The sequence below is a fragment of the Misgurnus anguillicaudatus genome, chromosome 22 (genome assembly GCF_027580225.2).
Source record: "Misgurnus anguillicaudatus chromosome 22, ASM2758022v2, whole genome shotgun sequence".
NCBI classification, from domain to species: domain Eukaryota; kingdom Metazoa; phylum Chordata; class Actinopteri; order Cypriniformes; family Cobitidae; genus Misgurnus; species Misgurnus anguillicaudatus.
This window is the reverse complement of record NC_073358.2, coordinates 11,672,501-11,693,784: the sequence shown is the minus strand read 5'-3', so window position 1 is coordinate 11,693,784 and position 21,284 is coordinate 11,672,501. Positions and strand designations below refer to the sequence as shown.

The following is a 21,284-nucleotide window of genomic DNA, read 5'->3' as shown; positions in this document are numbered from 1 at the left end:
TTTGGGCTTTCCAAGCAAAACCGTGTCAGGCGGGCCAATGTTTGTTCCCCCCAATACGACCCCCCACCATTTTTCAACCAGAGCGCTCACACTGTAAACTAAATATGAGGTCATTTAAGCCACATTAGCACTTCATTCTTTTGACAGTCACATTGGGCCAACAGTATACAAGGTGTCAAATTTCAGTAAATACAAGTACAATTCAACAAAACAAGTTAAGCATGTATTAAACCTTAAAATGAACAAAAAAAATCTACGCTTAGGCCAAAGAACAGGCCACGTCAAATACACGGCTCATGTGTACAGGCCAAAGGAAACACACAGGTCATGTTTACAATCTTAAAGTAAAATGTAATAATAAACTTACCAGAAATGACGGGAAGACAAATGGACGTTAAAAGAAAATGTTTCCCATACTAAATTGCAACTAAACACCCTTGGAATTTAAACCTCCAGCTGCTTGTGAATGAATATACGTATGGAAGCATTTCATGTGTGTGCTCAGTTGCCAAACTGAAGAACTGCTGGCTAAGTGTGGAAGTAGCTGCTGGACGTAGTGGAAGCTGCAGCGCTCGGCTCGTTGGTCTAGGGGTATGATTCTCGCTTCGGGTGCGAGAGGTCCCGGGTTCAAATCCCGGACGAGCCCGACTTTCAGTGTTCTTACGCAGCCAGACTCCAGTAGTGACCTGTACAGAATAGGGATGCCTGCGAGCAACCATAGAAGTGCATTTAAACCTATCGATTTTCGACCGGAGTACGAACGTTGATGTACACTTATTCCAATTTGAGAAGCAACTAAATGATCTCAGAAAGTTAAGCTTGTGCTCGGTCTTGCTTTGCGAATAAAATATACATATGGGATACTTTTGTGTGTATGTTCAGGTGCCATACTGAAGACAGAGGCTAGGACAAGTTGGCAAAATACATGAGCAAGACCTATCAAAGCCCTTTTCTGCATGTGTGAGCCGCAAACGCTACCACAGGGAGTGCACGCCTACTGTGATTGCCCGGTGAGTCGCGTCAAAGAAATGAGCACCAAATCACACTCACGTGAAGAATGCGGGCATCGATCACGCTACCTCTCGCATGCTGAGCTAATTCAACTTAAGGAAGCCAGGTGACTGCTTTGGCTTGTGGAAGCCGGCTGCGTAGTGGTGAAAATACGTATCCCGGAGGTTCTGCTGGAGCACCTCGGCAGCTTGGCTCGTTGGTCTAGGGGTATGATTCTCGCTTAGGGTGCGAGAGGTCCCGGGTTCAAATCCCAGACGAGCCCTTCTTTAGACTCGTTGCTTAAAGGCAGGACAGAAATGTCCATGACAAACGGCAACGGTAGCCCTCATATCTCTTAACAGTGACAAAAGGCCTACAGGGTGCCACATTTCAAATAATTTCAAAGAAAATGCAACAGAACAAATCACACGCCTAAAATCTTTCATGCACAACATATGACAACCTCAGTTAGAATTTCTTTCAATGTGTTTTTATTTCTCTTTGGCCAGGCAAGACAAGATTGAAATTTCTGTTTGTCCACACGTATTTTTCAAATTGATTTTCAGATGTCTACTTGAGTGGAAAGTATGCATTTTTGACCTTAACCGAAGTTAACTGTGTTCCTGTGTCTCGATTTGTGCAGCTTTGCAAAAGGTTGCGGCTTGCTGGAAAACATGTGCTGACAAAAATGTGTACATTGAATGCATGTTGCCTTGGATGAAAGCTTCTGACAAATGCACAAATATCAACACAACGAAGAGATAGCGTAATAATCACAAGGCTCTGTATCCGCATTGAAGGCCTATCTCTGGGTTTAGGTGGCCTCCCTGATGTACCATTTGTATCTCCATATATCCCTGATGGCCCCAGTCTGGCGATCTGCCTGCCAGCCAGTTCCTCTAGGTGAGGTGTTCCTTGATGGCCCCAGTCTTTGTCTAAGCCAACAAAGATGCACATTGTTTGGTGTAGGCCGCCAGGTTGAACACCCTGGAAGTCCGGTATTCTGTCACATTCTGCTAGCTATCAGATTGTGCTACCTTTGCTTTGGTGTGTCCAGAACCCTGGAAAACAACCACGCTATTTGTACTACTCCCTCCTAGCCAGGAAAGGTGCACCATACTGGCCACTGGGCTTCAGTAGGTACCCTGAGGTGCCTGGAGCTATGAGACTAAAATGTAGCTAGGGATGCATGGTGTCCAATTTGGTGTCAGATGATTAATCAGAACTTTTTCTCAATCTAAAATCAAAACTTGGAAAATGCAACCATTATATGGCTTCTTAGATGTCACTTGATGTGTCAACATGCTTTCATTTGCAAGAGTCTTCTAGGATAGAGTGAATGGTGAGTGATATTCCAGAGCCACTTGGCATTTCATTAGTGTCATTGGCAATTCTTCACTAATGTCCCCTGCAGCGGTTGATGTGCAACTTTGCCATCATGCAAATCGAAGACATGGCTTTTTGAGTAACTGCCCACTGTGGTGACCGCTGGTTAGGAACGCAAATTTAAGAAAATACATCAACATTTACGCCAAGGTGTGTTGTAAATTTCAAGCATTTAGCATATACTACTATTGACAAGTACTCATTTTGACACTCTCCCACAATGAGAAAACACATTTCAAGAAATTAAATGAAAGGAAAGTGAAAAACATAGCTCATGTGAACAATCTCAAAATGAAATGCAGTAAGAACTAAACATAACCTGTGGACCAATCATTCCAATTTGAATGGCGACTAAATGCTCTCCGGAGGAAAAGTTTGTGCTCCCTGTTGCCTCGTGGCAAAATTTGCATATGGGAGACTGTCCTGTGTATTTCAGTTGCCATGCTGAAAACCGACACTAGGAGAAGTTGGGTTTTTGCTGCAAAATTTGCGAGCTCGACCAAACAGGCCCTTTGCTGCTTGTGCGAGTCTTAGATGCTCCCATGGGGAGCGCAAGCACACTGAGACGGCACAGTCTGTTAGATCAGTAAAACAAACAGGCCGAGTCATGCTCACGTGGAGAATGCAGGCATCGATCCCGCTACCTCTCGCATGCTAAGCGAGCGCTCTACCATTTGAGCTAATTCCCCTTGCCAGACACGACCGCGGCACTCAACTCGTTGGCCTAGGGGTGTTATTTTCGCTATGGGCGCATGATGTTCAAATCCCGGACCAGCCCGTTTTCAGATTTGCCACTTGATGCAACAGCACTAGCACAACCCTTGGCCGAACAGCTTGCACCCAAGTGGCCGGTTAGCTCAGTTGGTTAGAGCGTGGTGCTAATAACGCCAAGGTCGCGGGTTCGATCCCCGTACGCGCCATGAGATGTTCTCTGCCGCTTTCTGCTGCTTGTTGTGAATTTTGATGGAATTTCCGTGCAGTAAGCGGGAGATTGGCCGAAATAGCTCAGTTGGGAGAGCGTTAGACTGAAGATCTAAAGGTCCCTGGTTCGATCCCGGGTTTCGGCATTGCAAGTCCCTTTCTGAGAGCTATTTTTCCTATATGGCCCAAGCAGAGTGACCTTTTCTCCGTGACCCAGTGGGCCAGGTTCCCAACATCAAAAGGGTTCCATGGTGTAATGGTTAGCACTCTGGACTCTGAATCCAGCGACCCGAGTTCAAGTCTCGGTGGGACCTGTCGGACTTTTGGGCTTTCCAAGCAAAACCGTGTCAGGCGGGCCAATGTTTGTTCCCCCCAATACGACCCCCCACCATTTTTCAACCAGAGCGCTCACACTGTAAACTAAATATGAGGTAATTTAAGCCACATTAGCACTTCATTCTTTTGACAGTCACATTGGGCCAACAGTATACAAGGTGTCAAATTTCAGTAAATACAAGTACAATTCAACAAAACAAGTTAAGCATGTATTAAACCTTAAAATGAACAAAAAAAATCTACGCTTAGGCCAAAGAACAGGCCACGTCAAATACACGGCTCATGTGTACAGGCCAAAGGAAACACACAGGTCATGTTTACAATCTTAAAGTAAAATGTAATAATAAACTTACCAGAAATGACGGGAAGACAAATGGACGTTAAAAGAAAATGTTTCCCATACTAAATTGCAACTAAACACCCTTGGAATTTAAACCTCCAGCTGCTTGTGAATGAATATACGTATGGAAGCATTTCATGTGTGTGCTCAGTTGCCAAACTGAAGAACTGCTGGCTAAGTGTGGAAGTAGCTGCTGGACGTAGTGGAAGCTGCAGCGCTCGGCTCGTTGGTCTAGGGGTATGATTCTTGCTTCGGGTGCGAGAGGTCCCGGGTGCAAATCCCGGACGAGCCCGACTTTCAGTGTTCTTACGCAGCCAGACTCCAGTAGTGACCTGTACAGAATAGGGATGCCTGCGAGCAACCATAGAAGTGCATTTAAACCTATCGATTTTCGACCGGAGTACGAACGTTGATGTACACTTATTCCAATTTGAGAAGCAACTAAATGATCTCAGAAAGTTAAGCTTGTGCTCGGTCTTGCTTTGCGAATAAAATATACATATGGGATACTTTTGTGTGTATGTTCAGGTGCCATACTGAAGACAGAGGCTAGGACAAGTTGGCAAAATACATGAGCAAGACCTATCAAAGCCCTTTTCTGCATGTGTGAGCCGCAAACGCTACCACAGGGAGTGCACGCCTACTGTGATGGCCCGGTGAGTCGCGTCAAAGAAATGAGCACCAAATCACACTCACGTGAAGAATGCGGGCATCGATCACGCTACCTCTCGCATGCTGAGCTAATTCAACTTAAGGAAGCCAGGTGACTGCTTTGGCTTGTGGAAGCCGGCTGCGTAGTGGTGAAAATACGTATCCCGGAGGTTCTGCTGGAGCGCCTCGGCAGCTTGGCTCGTTGGTCTAGGGGTATGATTCTCGCTTAGGGTGCGAGAGGTCCCGGGTTCAAATCCCAGACGAGCCCTTCTTTAGACTCGTTGCTTAAAGGCAGGACAGAAATGTCCATGACAAACGGCAACGGTAGCCTTCATATCTCTTAACAGTGACAAAAGGCCTACAGGGTGCCACATTTCAAATAATTTCAAAGAAAATGCAACAGAACAAATCACACGCCTAAAATCTTTCATGCACAACATATGACAACCTCAGTTAGAATTTCTTTCAATGTGTTTTTATTTCTCTTTGGCCAGGCAAGACAAGATTGAAATTTCTGTTTGTCCACACGTATTTTTCAAATTGATTTTCAGATGTCTACTTGAGTGGAAAGTATGCATTTTTGACCTTAACCGAAGTTAACTGTGTTCCTGTGTCTCGATTTGTGCAGCTTTGCAAAAGGTTGCGGCTTGCCGGAAAACATGTGCTGACAAAAATGTGTACATTGAATGCATGTTGCCTTGGATGAAAGCTTCTGACAAATGCACAAATATCAACACAACGAAGAGATAGCGTAATAATCACAAGGCTCTGTATCCGCATTGAAGGCCTATCTCTGGGTTTAGGTGGCCTCCCTGATGTACCATTTGTATCTCCATATATCCCTGATGGCCCCAGTCTGGCGATCTGCCTGCCAGCCAGTTCCTCTAGGTGAGGTGTTCCTTGATGGCCCCAGTCTTTGTCTAAGCCAACAAAGATGCACATTGTTTGGTGTAGGCCGCCAGGTTGAACACCCTGGAAGTCCGGTATTCTGTCACATTCTGCTAGCTATCAGATTGTGCTACCTTTGCTTTGGTGTGTCCAGAACCCTGGAAAACAACCACGCTATTTGTACTACTCCCTCCTAGCCAGGAAAGGTGCACCATACTGGCCACTGGGCTTCAGTAGGTACCCTGAGGTGCCTGGAGCTATGAGACTAAAATGTAGCTAGGGATGCATGGTGTCCAATTTGGTGTCAGATGATTAATCAGAACTTTTTCTCAATCTAAAATCAAAACTTGGAAAATGCAACCATTATATGGCTTCTTAGATGTCACTTGATGTGTCAACATGCTTTCATTTGCAAGAGTCTTCTAGGATAGAGTGAATGGTGAGTGATATTCCAGAGCCACTTGGCATTTCATTAGTGTCATTGGCAATTCTTCACTAATGTCCCCTGCAGCGGTTGATGTGCAACTTTGCCATCATGCAAATCGAAGACATGGCTTTTTGAGTAACTGCCCACTGTGGTGACCGCTGGTTAGGAACGCAAATTTAAGAAAATACATCAACATTTACGCCAAGGTGTGTTGTAAATTTCAAGCATTTAGCATATACTACTATTGACAAGTACTCATTTTGACACTCTCCCACAATGAGAAAACACATTTCAAGAAATTAAATGAAAGGAAAGTGAAAAACATAGCTCATGTGAACAATCTCAAAATGAAATGCAGTAAGAACTAAACATAACCTGTGGACCAATCATTCCAATTTGAATGGCGACTAAATGCTCTCCGGAGGAAAAGTTTGTGCTCCCTGTTGCCTCGTGGCAAAATTTGCATATGGGAGACTGTCCTGTGTATTTCAGTTGCCATGCTGAAAACCGACACTAGGAGAAGTTGGGTTTTTGCTGCAAAATTTGCGAGCTCGACCAAACAGGCCCTTTGCTGCTTGTGCGAGTCTTAGATGCTCCCATGGGGAGCGCAAGCACACTGAGACGGCACAGTCTGTTAGATCAGTAAAACAATCAGGCTGAGTCATGCTCACGTGGAGAATGCGGGCATCGATCCCGCTACCTCTCGCATGCTAAGCGAGCGCTCTACCATTTGAGCTAATCCCCTTGCAAGACACGACCGCGGCACTCGACTCGTTGGCCTAGGGGTGTTATTTTCGCTATGGGCGCGTGATGTTCAAATCCCGGACCAGCCCGTTTTCAGATTTGCCACTTGATGCAACAGCACTAGCACAACCCTTGGCCGAACAGCTTGCACCCAAGTGGCCGGTTAGCTCAGTTGGTTAGAGCGTGGTGCTAATAACGCCAAGGTCGCGGGTTCGATCCCCGTACGGGCCATGAGATGTTCTCTGCCGCTTTCTGCTTCTTGTTGTGAATTTTGATGGAATTTCCGTGCAGTAAGCGGGAGATTGGCTGAAATTGCTCAGTTGGGAGAGCGTTAGACTGAAGATCTAAAGGTCCCTGGTTCGATCCCGGGTTTCGGCATTGCAAGCCCCTTTCTGAGAGCTATTTTTCCTATATGGCCCAAGCAGAGTGACCTTTACTCCGTGACCCAGTGGGCCAGGTTCCCAACATCAAAAGGGTTCCATGGTGTAATGGTTAGCACTCTGGACTCTGAATCCAGCGACCCGAGTTCAAGTCTCGGTGGGACCTGTCGGACTTTTGGGCTTTCCAAGCAAAACCGTGTCAGGCGGGCCAATGTTTGTTCCCCCCAATACGACCCCCCACCATTTTTCAACCAGAGCGCTCACACTGTAAACTAAATATGAGGTAATTTAAGCCACATTAGCACTTCATTCTTTTGACAGTCACATTGGGCCAACAGTATACAAGGTGTCAAATTTCAGTAAATACAAGTACAATTCAACAAAACAAGTTAAGCATGTATTAAACCTTAAAATGAACAAAAAAAATCTACGCTTAGGCCAAAGAACAGGCCACGTCAAATACACGGCTCATGTGTACAGGCCAAAGGAAACACACAGGTCATGTTTACAATCTTAAAGTAAAATGTAATAATAAACTTACCAGAAATGACGGGAAGACAAATGGACGTTAAAAGAAAATGTTTCCCATACTAAATTGCAACTAAACACCCTTGGAATTTAAACCTCCAGCTGCTTGTGAATGAATATACGTATGGAAGCATTTCATGTGTGTGCTCAGTTGCCAAACTGAAGAACTGCTGGCTAAGTGTGGAAGTAGCTGCTGGACGTAGTGGAAGCTGCAGCGCTCGGCTCGTTGGTCTAGGGGTATGATTCTCGCTTCGGGTGCGAGAGGTCCCGGGTGCAAATCCCGGACGAGCCCGACTTTCAGTGTTCTTACGCAGCCAGACTCCAGTAGTGACCTGTACAGAATAGGGATGCCTGCGAGCAACCATAGAAGTGCATTTAAACCTATCGATTTTCGACCGGAGTACGAACGTTGATGTACACTTATTCCAATTTGAGAAGCAACTAAATGATCTCAGAAAGTTAAGCTTGTGCTCGGTCTTGCTTTGCGAATAAAATATACATATGGGATACTTTTGTGTGTATGTTCAGGTGCCATACTGAAGACAGAGGCTAGGACAAGTTGGCAAAATACATGAGCAAGACCTATCAAAGCCCTTTTCTGCATGTGTGAGCCGCAAACGCTACCACAGGGAGTGCACGCCTACTGTGATGGCCCGGTGAGTCGCGTCAAAGAAATGAGCACCAAATCACACTCACGTGAAGAATGCGGGCATCGATCACGCTACCTCTCGCATGCTGAGCTAATTCAACTTAAGGAAGCCAGGTGACTGCTTTGGCTTGTGGAAGCCGGCTGCGTAGTGGTGAAAATACGTATCCCGGAGGTTCTGCTGGAGCGCCTCGGCAGCTTGGCTCGTTGGTCTAGGGGTATGATTCTCGCTTAGGGTGCGAGAGGTCCCGGGTTCAAATCCCAGACGAGCCCTTCTTTAGACTCGTTGCTTAAAGGCAGGACAGAAATGTCCATGACAAACGGCAACGGTAGCCCTCATATCTCTTAACAGTGACAAAAGGCCTACAGGGTGCCACATTTCAAATAATTTCAAAGAAAATGCAACAGAACAAATCACACGCCTAAAATCTTTCATGCACAACATATGACAACCTCAGTTAGAATTTCTTTCAATGTGTTTTTATTTCTCTTTGGCCAGGCAAGACAAGATTGAAATTTCTGTTTGTCCACACGTATTTTTCAAATTGATTTTCAGATGTCTACTTGAGTGGAAAGTATGCATTTTTGACCTTAACCGAAGTTAACTGTGTTCCTGTGTCTCGATTTGTGCAGCTTTGCAAAAGGTTGCGGCTTGCCGGAAAACATGTGCTGACAAAAATGTGTACATTGAATGCATGTTGCCTTGGATGAAAGCTTCTGACAAATGCACAAATATCAACACAACGAAGAGATAGCGTAATAATCACAAGGCTCTGTATCCGCATTGAAGGCCTATCTCTGGGTTTAGGTGGCCTCCCTGATGTACCATTTGTATCTCCATATATCCCTGATGGCCCCAGTCTGGCGATCTGCCTGCCAGCCAGTTCCTCTAGGTGAGGTGTTCCTTGATGGCCCCAGTCTTTGTCTAAGCCAACAAAGATGCACATTGTTTGGTGTAGGCCGCCAGGTTGAACACCCTGGAAGTCCGGTATTCTGTCACATTCTGCTAGCTATCAGATTGTGCTACCTTTGCTTTGGTGTGTCCAGAACCCTGGAAAACAACCACGCTATTTGTACTACTCCCTCCTAGCCAGGAAAGGTGCACCATACTGGCCACTGGGCTTCAGTAGGTACCCTGAGGTGCCTGGAGCTATGAGACTAAAATGTAGCTAGGGATGCATGGTGTCCAATTTGGTGTCAGATGATTAATCAGAACTTTTTCTCAATCTAAAATCAAAACTTGGAAAATGCAACCATTATATGGCTTCTTAGATGTCACTTGATGTGTCAACATGCTTTCATTTGCAAGAGTCTTCTAGGATAGAGTGAATGGTGAGTGATATTCCAGAGCCACTTGGCATTTCATTAGTGTCATTGGCAATTCTTCACTAATGTCCCCTGCAGCGGTTGATGTGCAACTTTGCCATCATGCAAATCGAAGACATGGCTTTTTGAGTAACTGCCCACTGTGGTGACCGCTGGTTAGGAACGCAAATTTAAGAAAATACATCAACATTTACGCCAAGGTGTGTTGTAAATTTCAAGCATTTAGCATATACTACTATTGACAAGTACTCATTTTGACACTCTCCCACAATGAGAAAACACATTTCAAGAAATTAAATGAAAGGAAAGTGAAAAACATAGCTCATGTGAACAATCTCAAAATGAAATGCAGTAAGAACTAAACATAACCTGTGGACCAATCATTCCAATTTGAATGGCGACTAAATGCTCTCCGGAGGAAAAGTTTGTGCTCCCTGTTGCCTCGTGGCAAAATTTGCATATGGGAGACTGTCCTGTGTATTTCAGTTGCCATGCTGAAAACCGACACTAGGAGAAGTTGGGTTTTTGCTGCAAAATTTGCGAGCTCGACCAAACAGGCCCTTTGCTGCTTGTGCGAGTCTTAGATGCTCCCATGGGGAGCGCAAGCACACTGAGACGGCACAGTCTGTTAGATCAGTAAAACAAACAGGCCGAGTCATGCTCACGTGGAGAATGCGGGCATCGATCCCGCTACCTCTCGCATGCTAAGCGAGCGCTCTACCATTTGAGCTAATTCCCCTTGCCAGACACGACCGCGGCACTCGACTCGTTGGCCTAGGGGTGTTATTTTCGCTATGGGCGCGTGATGTTCAAATCCCGGACCAGCCCGTTTTCAGATTTGCCACTTGATGCAACAGCACTAGCACAACCCTTGGCCGAACAGCTTGCACCCAAGTGGCCGGTTAGCTCATGGCCGGTTAGAGCGTGGTGCTAATAACGCCAAGGTCGCGGGTTCGATCCCCGTACGGGCCATGAGATGTTCTCTGCCGCTTTCTGCTGCTTGTTGTGAATTTTGATGGAATTTCCGTGCAGTAAGCGGGAGATTGGCCGAAATAGCTCAGTTGGGAGAGCGTTAGACTGAAGATCTAAAGGTCCCTGGTTCGATCCCGGGTTTCGGCATTGCGAGCCCCTTTCTGAGAGCTATTTTTCCTATATGGCCCAAGCAGAGTGACCTTTTCTCCGTGACCCAGTGGGCCAGGTTCCCAACATCAAAAGGGTTCCATGGTGTAATGGTTAGCACTCTGGACTTTGAATCCAGCGACCCGAGTTCAAGTCTCGGTGGGACCTGTCGGACTTTTGGGCTTTCCAAGCAAAACCGTGTCAGGCGGGCCAATGTTTGTTCCCCCCAATACGACCCCCCGCCATTTTTCAACCAGAGCGCTCACACTGTAAACTAAATATGAGGTAATTTAAGCCACATTAGCACTTCATTCTTTTGACAGTCACATTGGGCCAACAGTATACAAGGTGTCAAATTTCAGTAAATACAAGTACAATTCAACAAAACAAGTTAAGCATGTATTAAACCTTAAAATGAACAAAAAAATCTACGCTTAGGCCAAAGAACAGGCCACGTCAAATACACGGCTCATGTGTACAGGCCAAAGGAAACACACAGGTCATGTTTACAATCTTAAAGTAAAATGTAATAATAAACTTACCAGAAATGACGGGAAGACAAATGGACGTTAAAAGAAAATGTTTCCCATACTAAATTGCAACTAAACACCCTTGGAATTTAAACCTCCAGCTGCTTGTGAATGAATATACGTATGGAAGCATTTCATGTGTGTGCTCAGTTGCCAAACTGAAGAACTGCTGGCTAAGTGTGGAAGTAGCTGCTGGACGTAGTGGAAGCTGCAACGCTCGGCTCGTTGGTCTAGGGGTATGATTCTCGCTTCGGGTGCGAGAGGTCCCGGGTTCAAATCCCGGACGAGCCCGACTTTCAGTGTTCTTACGCAGCCAGACTCCAGTAGTGACCTGTACAGAATAGGGATGCCTGTGAGCAACCATAGAAGTGCATTTAAACCTATCGATTTTCGACCGGAGTACGAACGTTGATGTACACTTATTCCAATTTGAGAAGCAACTAAATGATCTCAGAAAGTTAAGCTTGTGCTCGGTCTTGCTTTGCGAATAAAATATACATATGGGATACTTTTGTGTGTATGTTCAGGTGCCATACTGAAGACAGAGGCTAGGACAAGTTGGCAAAATACATGAGCAAGACCTATCAAAGCCCTTTTCTGCATGTGTGAGCCGCAAACGCTACCACAGGGAGTGCACGCCTACTGTGATGGCCCGGTGAGTCGCGTCAAAGAAATGAGCACCAAATCACACTCACGTGAAGAATGCGGGCATCGATCACGCTACCTCTCGCATGCTGAGCTAATTCAACTTAAGGAAGCCAGGTGACTGCTTTGGCTTGTGGAAACCGGCTGCGTAGTGGTGAAAATACGTATGCCGGAGGTTCTGCTGGAGCGCCTCGGCAGCTTGGCTCGTTGGTCTAGGGGTATGATTCTCGCTTAGGGTGCGAGAGGTCCCGGGTTCAAATCCCAGACGAGCCCTTCTTTAGACTCGTTGCTTAAAGGCAGGACAGAAATGTCCATGACAAACGGCAACGGTAGCCCTCATATCTCTTAACAGTGACAAAAGGCCTACAGGGTGCCACATTTCAAATAATTTCAAAGAAAATGCAACAGAACAAATCACACGCCTAAAATCTTTCATGCACAACATATGACAACCTCAGTTAGAATTTCTTTCAATGTGTTTTTATTTCTCTTTGGCCAGGCAAGACAAGATTGAAATTTCTGTTTGTCCACACGTATTTTTCAAATTGATTTTCAGATGTCTACTTGAGTGGAAAGTATGCATTTTTGACCTTAACCGAAGTTAACTGTGTTCCTGTGTCTCGATTTGTGCAGCTTTGCAAAAGGTTGCGGCTTGCCGGAAAGCATGTGCTGACAAAAATCTGTACATTGAATGCATGTTGCCTTGGATGAAAGCTTCTGACAAATGCACAAATATCAACACAACGAAGAGATAGCGTAATAATCACAAGGCTCTGTATGCGCATTGAAGGCCTATCTCTGGGTTTAGGTGGCCTCCCTGATGTACCATTTGTATCTCCATATATCCCTGATGGCCCCAGTCTGGCGATCTGCCTGCCAGCCAGTTCCTCTAGGTGAGGTGTTCCTTGATGGCCCCAGTCTTTGTCTAAGCCAACAAAGATGCACATTGTTTGGTGTAGGCCGCCAGGTTGAACACCCTGGAAGTCCGGTATTCTGTCACATTCTGCTAGCTATCAGATTGTGCTACCTTTGCTTTGGTGTGTCCAGAACCCTGGAAAACAACCACGCTATTTGTACTACTCCCTCCTAGCCAGGAAAGGTGCACCATACTGGCCACTGGGCTTCAGTAGGTACCCTGAGGTGCCTGGAGCTATGAGACTAAAATGTAGCTAGGGATGCATGGTGTCCAATTTGGTGTCAGATGATTAATCAGAACTTTTTCTCAATCTAAAATCAAAACTTGGAAAATGCAACCATTATATGGCTTCTTAGATGTCACTTGATGTGTCAACATGCTTTCATTTGCAAGAGTCTTCTAGGATAGAGTGAATGGTGAGTGATATTCCAGAGCCACTTGGCATTTCTGACACTTCTTCATTAGTGTCATTGGCAATTCTTCACTAATGTCCCCTGCAGCGGTTGATGTGCAACTTTGCCATCATGCAAATCGAAGACATGGCTTTTTGAGTAACTGCCCACTGTGGTGACCGCTGGTTAGGAACGCAAATTTAAGAAAATACATCAACATTTACGCCAAGGTGTGTTGTAAATTTCAAGCATTTAGCATATACTACTATTGACAAGTACTCATTTTGACACTCTCCCACAATGAGAAAACACATTTCAAGAAATTAAATGAAAGGAAAGTGAAAAACATAGCTCATGTGAACAATCTCAAAATGAAATGCAGTAAGAACTAAACATAACCTGTGGACCAATCATTCCAATTTGAATGGCGACTAAATGCTCTCCGGAGGAAAAGTTTGTGCTCCCTGTTGCCTCGTGGCAAAATTTGCATATGGGAGACTGTCCTGTGTATTTCAGTTGCCATGCTGAAAACCGACACTAGGAGAAGTTGGGTTTTTGCTGCAAAATTTGCGAGCTCGACCAAACAGGCCCTTTGCTGCTTGTGCGAGTCTTAGATGCTCCCATCGGGAGCGCAAGCACACTGAGACGGCACAGTCTGTTAGATCAGTAAAACAAACAGGCCGAGTCATGCTCACGTGGAGAATGCGGGCATCGATCCCGCTACCTCTCGCATGCTAAGCGAGCGCTCTACCATTTGAGCTAATTCCCCTTGCCAGACACGACCGCGGCACTCGACTCGTTGGCCTAGGGGTGTTATTTTCGCTATGGGCGCGTGATGTTCAAATCCCGGACCAGCCCGTTTTCAGATTTGCCACTTGATGCAACAGCACTAGCACAACCCTTGGCCGAACAGCTTGCACCCAAGTGGCCGGTTAGCTCAGTTGGTTAGAGCGTGGTGCTAATAACGCCAAGGTCGCGGGTTTGATCCCCGTACGGGCCATGAGATGTTCTCTGCCGCTTTCTGCTGCTTGTTGTGAATTTTGATGGAATTTCCGTGCAGTAAGTGGGAGATTGGCCGAAATAGCTCAGTTGGGAGAGCGTTAGACTGAAGATCTAAAGGTCCCTGGTTCGATCCCGGGTTTCGGCATTGCAAGCCCCTTTCTGAGAGCTATTTTTCCTATATGGCCCAAGCAGAGTGACCTTTTCTCCGTGACCCAGTGGGCCAGGTTCCCAACATCAAAAGGGTTCCATGGTGTAATGGTTAGCACTCTGGACTTTGAATCCAGCGACCCGAGTTCAAGTCTCGGTGGGACCTGTCGGACTTTTGGGCTTTCCAAGCAAAACCGTGTCGGGCGGGCCAATGTTTGTTCCCCCCAATACGACCCCCCGCCATTTTTCAACCAGAGCGCTCACACTGTAAACTAAATATGAGGTAATTTAAGCCACATTAGCACTTCATTCTTTTGACAGTCACATTGGGCCAACAGTATACAAGGTGTCAAATTTCAGTAAATACAAGTACAATTCAACAAAACAAGTTAAGCATGTATTAAACCTTAAAATGAACAAAAAAATCTACGCTTAGGCCAAAGAACAGGCCACGTCAAATACACGGCTCATGTGTACAGGCCAAAGGAAACACACAGGTCATGTTTACAATCTTAAAGTAAAATGTAATAATAAACTTACCAGAAATGACGGGAAGACAAATGGACGTTAAAAGAAAATGTTTCCCATACTAAATTGCAACTAAACACCCTTGGAATTTAAACCTCCAGCTGCTTGTGAATGAATATACGTATGGAAGCATTTCATGTGTGTGCTCAGTTGCCAAACTGAAGAACTGCTGGCTAAGTGTGGAAGTAGCTGCTGGACGTAGTGGAAGCTGCAGCGCTCGCCTCGTTGGTCTAGGGGTATGATTCTCGCTTCGGGTGCGAGAGGTCCCGGGTTCAAATCCCGGACGAGCCCGACTTTCAGTGTTCTTACGCAGCCAGACTCCAGTAGTGACCTGTACAGAATAGGGATGCCTGCAAGCAACCATAGAAGTGCATTTAAACCTATCGATTTTCGACCGGAGTACGAACGTTGATGTACACTTATTCCAATTTGAGAAGCAACTAAATGATCTCAGAAAGTTAAGCTTGTGCTCGGTCTTGCTTTGCGAATAAAATATACATATGGGATACTTTTGTGTGTTTGTTCAGGTGCCATACTGAAGACAGAGGCTAGGACAAGTTGGCAAAATACATGAGCAAGACCTATCAAAGCCCTTTTCTGCATGTGTGAGCCGCAAACGCTACCACAGGGAGTGCACGCCTACTGTGATGGCCCGGTGAGTCGCGTCAAAGAAATGAGCACCAAATCACACTCACGTGAAGAATGCGGGCATCGATCACGCTACCTCTCGCATGCTGAGCTAATTCAACTTAAGGAAGCCAGGTGACTGCTTTGGCTTGTGGAAGCCGGCTGCGTAGTGGTGAAAATACGTATCCCGCAGGTTCTGTTGGAGCGCCTCGGCAGCTTGGCTCGTTGGTCTAGGGGTATGATTCTTGCTTAGGGTGCGAGAGGTCCCGGGTTCAAATCCCGGACGAGCCCTTCTTTAGACTCGTTGCTTAAAGGCAGGACAGAAATGTCCATGACAAACGGCAACGGTAGCCCTCATATCTCTTAACAGTGACAAAAGGCCTACAGGGTGCCACATTTCAAATAATTTCAAAGAAAATGCAACAGAACAAATCACACGCCTAAAATCTTTCATGCACAACATATGACAACCTCAGTTAGAATTTCTTTCAATGTGTTTTTATTTCTCTTTGGCCAGGCAAGACAAGATTGAAATTTCTGTTTGTCCACACGTATTTTTCAAATTGATTTTCAGATGTCTACTTGAGTGGAAAGTATGCATTTTTGACCTTAACCGAAGTTAACTGTGTTCCTGTGTCTCGATTTGTGCAGCTTTGCAAAAGGTTGCGGCTTGCCGGAAAACATGTGCTGACAAAAATGTGTACATTGAATGCATGTTGCCTTGGATGAAAGCTTCTGACAAATGCACAAATATCAACACAACGAAGAGATAGCGTAATAATCACAAGGCTCTGTATCCGCATTGAAGGCCTATCTCTGGGTTTAGGTGGCCTCCCTGATGTACCATTTGTATCTCCATATATCCCTGATGGCCCCAGTCTGGCGATCTGCCTGCCAGCCAGTTCCTCTAGGTGAGGTGTTCCTTGATGGCCCCAGTCTTTGTCTAAGCCAACAAAGATGCACATTGTTTGGTGTAGGCCGCCAGGTTGAACACCCTGGAAGTCCGGTATTCTGTCACATTCTGCTAGCTATCAGATTGTGCTACCTTTGCTTTGGTGTGTCCAGAACCCTGGAAAACAACCACGCTATTTGTACTACTCCCTCCTAGCCAGGAAAGGTGCACCATACTGGCCACTGGGCTTCAGTAGGTACCCTGAGGTGCCTGGAGCTATGAGACTAAAATGTAGCTAGGGATGCATGGTGTCCAATTTGGTGTCAGATGATTAATCAGAACTTTTTCTCAATCTAAAATCAAAACTTGGAAAATGCAACCATTATATGGCTTCTTAGATGTCACTTGATGTGTCAACATGCTTTCATTTGCAAGAGTCTTCTAGGATAGAGTGAATGGTGAGTGATATTCCAGAGCCACTTGGCATTTCTGACACTTCTTCATTAGTGTCATTGGCAATTCTTCACTAATGTCCCCTGCAGCGGTTGATGTGCAACTTTGCCATCATGCAAATCGAAGACATGGCTTTTTGAGTAACTGCCCACTGTGGTGACCGCTGGTTAGGAACGCAAATTTAAGAAAATACATCAACATTTACGCCAAGGTGTGTTGTAAATTTCAAGCATTTAGCATATACTACTATTGACAAGTACTCATTTTGACACTCTCCCACAATGAGAAAACACATTTCAAGAAATTAAATGAAAGGAAAGTGAAAAACATAGCTCATGTGAACAATCTCAAAATGAAATGCAGTAAGAACTAAACATAACCTGTGGACCAATCATTCCAATTTGAATGGCGACTAAATGCTCTCCGGAGGAAAAGTTTGTGCTCCCTGTTGCCTCGTGGCAAAATTTGCATATGGGAGACTGTCCTGTGTATTTCAGTTGCCATGCTGAAAACCGACACTAGGAGAAGTTGGGTTTTTGCTGCAAAATTTGCGAGCTCGACCAAACAGGCCCTTTGCTGCTTGTGCGAGTCTTAGATGCTCCCATGGGGAGCGCAAGCACACTGAGACGGCACAGTCTGTTAGATCAGTAAAACAAACAGGCCGAGTCATGCTCACGTGGAGAATGCGGGCATCGATCCCGCTACCTCTCGCATGCTAAGCGAGCGCTCTACGATTTGAGCTAATTCCCCTTGCCAGACACGACCGCGGCACTCGACTCGTTGGCCTAGGGGTGTTATTTTCGCTATGGGCGCGTGATGTTCAAATCCCGGACCAGCCCGTTTTCAGATTTGCCACTTGATGCAACAGCACTAGCACAACCCTTGGCCGAACAGCTTGCACCCAAGTGGCCGGTTAGCTCAGTTGGTTAGAGCGTGGTGCTAATAACGCCAAGGTCGCGGGTTCGATCCCCGTACGGGCCATGAGATGTTCTCTGCCGCTTTCTGCTGCTTGTTGTGAATTTTGATGGAATTTCCGTGCAGTAAGTGGGAGATTGGCCGAAATAGCTCAGTTGGGAGAGCGTTAGACTGAAGATCTAAAGGTCCCTGGTTCGATCCCGGGTTTCGGCATTGCAAGCCCCTTTCTGAGAGCTATTTTTCCTATATGGCCCAAGCAGAGTGACCTTTTCTCCGTGACCCAGTGGGCCAGGTTCCCAACATCAAAAGGGTTCCATGGTGTAATGGTTAGCACTCTGGACTTTGAATCCAGCGACCCGAGTTCAAGTCTCGGTGGGACCTGTCGGACTTTTGGGCTTTCCAAGCAAAACCGTGTCAGGCGGGCCAATGTTTGTTCCCCCCAATACGACCCCCCGCCATTTTTCAACCAGAGCGCTCACACTGTAAACTAAATATGAGGTAATTTAAGCCACATTAGCACTTCATTCTTTTGACAGTCACATTGGGCCAACAGTATACAAGGTGTCAAATTTCAGTAAATACAAGTACAATTCAACAAAACAAGTTAAGCATGTATTAAACCTTAAAATGAACAAAAAAATCTACGCTTAGGCCAAAGAACAGGCCACGTCAAATACACGGCTCATGTGTACAGGCCAAAGGAAACACACAGGTCATGTTTACAATCTTAAAGTAAAATGTAATAATAAACTTACCAGAAATGACGGGAAGACAAATGGACGTTAAAAGAAAATGTTTCCCATACTAAATTGCAACTAAACACCCTTGGAATTTAAACCTCCAGCTGCTTGTGAATGAATATACGTATGGAAGCATTTCATGTGTGTGCTCAGTTGCCAAACTGAAGAACTGCTGGCTAAGTGTGGAAGTAGCTGCTGGACGTAGTGGAAGCTGCAGCGCTCGGCTCGTTGGTCTAGGGGTATGATTCTCGCTTTGGGTGCGAGAGGTCCCGGGTTCAAATCCCGGACGAGCCCGACTTTCAGTGTTCTTACGCAGCCAGACTCCAGTAGTGACCTGTACAGAATAGGGATGCCTGCAAGCAACCATAGAAGTGCATTTAAACCTATCGATTTTCGACCGGAGTACGAACGTTGATGTACACTTATTCCAATTTGAGAAGCAACTAAATGATCTCAGAAAGTTAAGCTTGTGCTCGGTCTTGCTTTGCGAATAAAATATACATATGGGATACTTTTGTGTGTTTGTTCAGGTGCCATACTGAAGACAGAGGCTAGGACAAGTTGGCAAAATACATGAGCAAGACCTATCAAAGCCCTTTTCTGCATGTGTGAGCCGCAAACGCTACCACAGGGAGTGCACGCCTACTGTGATGGCCCGGTGAGTCGCGTCAAAGAAATGAGCACCAAATCACACTCACGTGAAGAATGCGGGCATCGATCACGCTACCTCTCGCATGCTGAGCTAATTCAACTTAAGGAAGCCAGGTGACTGCTTTGGCTTGTGGAAGCCGGCTGCGTAGTGGTGAAAATACGTATCCCGCAGGTTCTGTTGGAGCGCCTCGGCAGCTTGGCTCGTTGGTCTAGGGGTATGATTCTTGCTTAGGGTGCGAGAGGTCCCGGGTTCAAATCCTGGACGAGCCCTTCTTTAGACTCGTTGCTTAAAGGCAGGACAGAAATGTCCATGACAAACGGCAACGGTAGCCCTCATATCTCTTAACAGTGACAAAAGGCCTACAGGGTGCCACATTTCAAATAATTTCAAAGAAAATGCAACAGAACAAATCACACGCCTAAAATCTTTCATGCACAACATATGACAACCTCAGTTAGAATTTCTTTCAATGTGTTTTTATTTCTCTTTGGCCAGGCAAGACAAGATTGAAATTTCTGTTTGTCCACACGTATTTTTCAAATTGATTTTCAGATGTCTACTTGAGTGGAAAGTATGCATTTTTGACCTTAACCGAAGTTAACTGTGTTCCTGTGTCTCGATTTGTGCAGCTTTGCAAAAGGTTGCGGCTTGCCGGAAAACATGTGCTGACAAAAATGTGTACATTGAATGCATGTTGCCTTGGATGAAAGCTTCTGACAAATGCACAAATATCAACACAACGAAGAGATAGCGTAATAATCACAAGGCTCTGTATCCGCATTGAAGGCCTATCTCTGGGTTTAGGTGGCCTCCCTGATGTACCATTTGTATCTCCATATATCCCTGATGGCCCCAGTCTGGCGATCTGCCTGCCAGCCAGTTCCTCTAGGTGAGGTGTTCCTTGATGGCCCCAGTCTTTGTCTAAGCCAACAAAGATGCACATTGTTTGGTGTAGGCCGCCAGGTTGAACACCCTGGAAGTCCGGTATTCTGTCACATTCTGCTAGCTATCAGATTGTGCTACCTTTGCTTTGGTGTGTCCAGAACCCTGGAAAACAACCACGCTATTTGTACTACTCCCTCCTAGCCAGGAAAGGTGCACCATACTGGCCACTGGGCTTCAGTAGGTACCCTGAGGTGCCTGGAGCTATGAGACTAAAATGTAGCTAGGGATGCATGGTGTCCAATTTGGTGTCAGATGATTAATCAGAACTTTTTCTCAATCTAAAATCAAAACTTGGAAAATGCAACCATTATATGGCTTCTTAGATGTCACTTGATGTGTCAACATGCTTTCATTTGCAAGAGTCTTCTAGGATAGAGTGAATGGTGAGTGATATTCCAGAGCCACTTGGCATTTCTGACACTTCTTCATTAGTGTCATTGGCAATTCTTCACTAATGTCCCCTGCAGCGGTTGATGTGCAACTTTGCCATCATGCAAATCGAAGACATGGCTTTTTGAGTAACTGCCCACTGTGGTGACCGCTGGTTAGGAACGCAAATTTAAGAAAATACATCAACATTTACGCCAAGGTGTGTTGTAAATTTCAAGCATTTAGCATATACTACTATTGACAAGTACTCATTTTGACACTCTCCCACAATGAGAAAACACATTTCAAGAAATTAAATGAAAGGAAAGTGAAAAACATAGCTCATGTGAACAATCTCAAAATGAAATGCAGTAAGAACTAAACATAACCTGTGGACCAATCATTCCAATTTGAATGGCGACTAAATGCTCTCCGGAGGAAAAGTTTGTGCTCCCTGTTGCCTCGTGGCAAAATTTGCATATGGGAGACTGTCCTGTGTATTTCAGTTGCCATGCTGAAAACCGACACTAGGAGAAGTTGGGTTTTTGCTGCAAAATTTGCGAGCTCGACCAAACAGGCCCTTTGCTGCTTGTGCGAGTCTTAGATGCTCCCATGGGGAGCGCAAGCACACTGAGACGGCACAGTCTGTTAGATCAGTAAAACAAACAGGCCGAGTCATGCTCACGTGGAGAATGCGGGCATCGATCCCGCTACCTCTCGCATGCTAAGCGAGCGCTCTACCATTTGAGCTAATTCCCCTTGCCAGACACGACCGCGGCACTCGACTCGTTGGCCTAGGGGTGTTATTTTCGCTATGGGCGCGTGATGTTCAAATCCCGGACCAGCCCG

At 45.7% G+C, this 21,284-nt stretch overlaps 26 non-coding genes across 26 annotated transcripts; 23 read left to right on the top strand and 3 right to left on the bottom strand.

The window, feature by feature from the left end:
- The first annotated feature begins 574 nt into the window (after positions 1-574).
- On the top strand, positions 575-646 carry trnap-cgg (transfer RNA proline (anticodon CGG)). Its single transcript has one exon. It is a non-coding gene; the product is annotated as a tRNA-Pro (tRNA).
- Positions 647-1,201: 555 nt separating this feature from the next.
- On the top strand, positions 1,202-1,273 carry trnap-agg (transfer RNA proline (anticodon AGG)). The gene has a single exon. It is a non-coding gene; the product is annotated as a tRNA-Pro (tRNA).
- Positions 1,274-3,370: 2,097 nt separating this feature from the next.
- trnaf-gaa (transfer RNA phenylalanine (anticodon GAA)) lies at positions 3,371-3,443 on the top strand. Its single transcript has one exon. It is a non-coding gene; the product is annotated as a tRNA-Phe (tRNA).
- A 96-nt stretch (positions 3,444-3,539) lies between these two features.
- trnaq-cug (transfer RNA glutamine (anticodon CUG)) lies at positions 3,540-3,611 on the top strand. The gene has a single exon. It is a non-coding gene; the product is annotated as a tRNA-Gln (tRNA).
- Positions 3,612-4,193: 582 nt separating this feature from the next.
- Positions 4,194-4,265, top strand: trnap-cgg (transfer RNA proline (anticodon CGG)). Its single transcript has one exon. It is a non-coding gene; the product is annotated as a tRNA-Pro (tRNA).
- A 555-nt stretch (positions 4,266-4,820) lies between these two features.
- Positions 4,821-4,892, top strand: trnap-agg (transfer RNA proline (anticodon AGG)). The gene has a single exon. It is a non-coding gene; the product is annotated as a tRNA-Pro (tRNA).
- Positions 4,893-6,840: 1,948 nt separating this feature from the next.
- Positions 6,841-6,914, top strand: trnai-aau (transfer RNA isoleucine (anticodon AAU)). The gene has a single exon. It is a non-coding gene; the product is annotated as a tRNA-Ile (tRNA).
- A 243-nt stretch (positions 6,915-7,157) lies between these two features.
- On the top strand, positions 7,158-7,229 carry trnaq-cug (transfer RNA glutamine (anticodon CUG)). The gene has a single exon. It is a non-coding gene; the product is annotated as a tRNA-Gln (tRNA).
- Positions 7,230-7,811: 582 nt separating this feature from the next.
- trnap-cgg (transfer RNA proline (anticodon CGG)) lies at positions 7,812-7,883 on the top strand. Its single transcript has one exon. It is a non-coding gene; the product is annotated as a tRNA-Pro (tRNA).
- A 555-nt stretch (positions 7,884-8,438) lies between these two features.
- Positions 8,439-8,510, top strand: trnap-agg (transfer RNA proline (anticodon AGG)). The gene has a single exon. It is a non-coding gene; the product is annotated as a tRNA-Pro (tRNA).
- A 1,719-nt stretch (positions 8,511-10,229) lies between these two features.
- trnaa-agc (transfer RNA alanine (anticodon AGC)) lies at positions 10,230-10,302 on the bottom strand. Its single transcript has one exon. It is a non-coding gene; the product is annotated as a tRNA-Ala (tRNA).
- A 307-nt stretch (positions 10,303-10,609) lies between these two features.
- trnaf-gaa (transfer RNA phenylalanine (anticodon GAA)) lies at positions 10,610-10,682 on the top strand. The gene has a single exon. It is a non-coding gene; the product is annotated as a tRNA-Phe (tRNA).
- Positions 10,683-10,778: 96 nt separating this feature from the next.
- trnaq-uug (transfer RNA glutamine (anticodon UUG)) lies at positions 10,779-10,850 on the top strand. The gene has a single exon. It is a non-coding gene; the product is annotated as a tRNA-Gln (tRNA).
- Positions 10,851-11,431: 581 nt separating this feature from the next.
- On the top strand, positions 11,432-11,503 carry trnap-cgg (transfer RNA proline (anticodon CGG)). Its single transcript has one exon. It is a non-coding gene; the product is annotated as a tRNA-Pro (tRNA).
- A 555-nt stretch (positions 11,504-12,058) lies between these two features.
- On the top strand, positions 12,059-12,130 carry trnap-agg (transfer RNA proline (anticodon AGG)). The gene has a single exon. It is a non-coding gene; the product is annotated as a tRNA-Pro (tRNA).
- Positions 12,131-13,861: 1,731 nt separating this feature from the next.
- On the bottom strand, positions 13,862-13,934 carry trnaa-agc (transfer RNA alanine (anticodon AGC)). The gene has a single exon. It is a non-coding gene; the product is annotated as a tRNA-Ala (tRNA).
- A 157-nt stretch (positions 13,935-14,091) lies between these two features.
- Positions 14,092-14,165, top strand: trnai-aau (transfer RNA isoleucine (anticodon AAU)). The gene has a single exon. It is a non-coding gene; the product is annotated as a tRNA-Ile (tRNA).
- A 74-nt stretch (positions 14,166-14,239) lies between these two features.
- Positions 14,240-14,312, top strand: trnaf-gaa (transfer RNA phenylalanine (anticodon GAA)). The gene has a single exon. It is a non-coding gene; the product is annotated as a tRNA-Phe (tRNA).
- A 96-nt stretch (positions 14,313-14,408) lies between these two features.
- trnaq-uug (transfer RNA glutamine (anticodon UUG)) lies at positions 14,409-14,480 on the top strand. Its single transcript has one exon. It is a non-coding gene; the product is annotated as a tRNA-Gln (tRNA).
- A 581-nt stretch (positions 14,481-15,061) lies between these two features.
- Positions 15,062-15,133, top strand: trnap-cgg (transfer RNA proline (anticodon CGG)). Its single transcript has one exon. It is a non-coding gene; the product is annotated as a tRNA-Pro (tRNA).
- Positions 15,134-15,688: 555 nt separating this feature from the next.
- trnap-agg (transfer RNA proline (anticodon AGG)) lies at positions 15,689-15,760 on the top strand. The gene has a single exon. It is a non-coding gene; the product is annotated as a tRNA-Pro (tRNA).
- Positions 15,761-17,721: 1,961 nt separating this feature from the next.
- On the top strand, positions 17,722-17,795 carry trnai-aau (transfer RNA isoleucine (anticodon AAU)). The gene has a single exon. It is a non-coding gene; the product is annotated as a tRNA-Ile (tRNA).
- Positions 17,796-17,869: 74 nt separating this feature from the next.
- trnaf-gaa (transfer RNA phenylalanine (anticodon GAA)) lies at positions 17,870-17,942 on the top strand. Its single transcript has one exon. It is a non-coding gene; the product is annotated as a tRNA-Phe (tRNA).
- A 96-nt stretch (positions 17,943-18,038) lies between these two features.
- Positions 18,039-18,110, top strand: trnaq-uug (transfer RNA glutamine (anticodon UUG)). Its single transcript has one exon. It is a non-coding gene; the product is annotated as a tRNA-Gln (tRNA).
- Positions 18,111-18,691: 581 nt separating this feature from the next.
- On the top strand, positions 18,692-18,763 carry trnap-ugg (transfer RNA proline (anticodon UGG)). The gene has a single exon. It is a non-coding gene; the product is annotated as a tRNA-Pro (tRNA).
- A 2,358-nt stretch (positions 18,764-21,121) lies between these two features.
- On the bottom strand, positions 21,122-21,194 carry trnaa-agc (transfer RNA alanine (anticodon AGC)). Its single transcript has one exon. It is a non-coding gene; the product is annotated as a tRNA-Ala (tRNA).
- Positions 21,195-21,284: the final 90 nt, after the last annotated feature.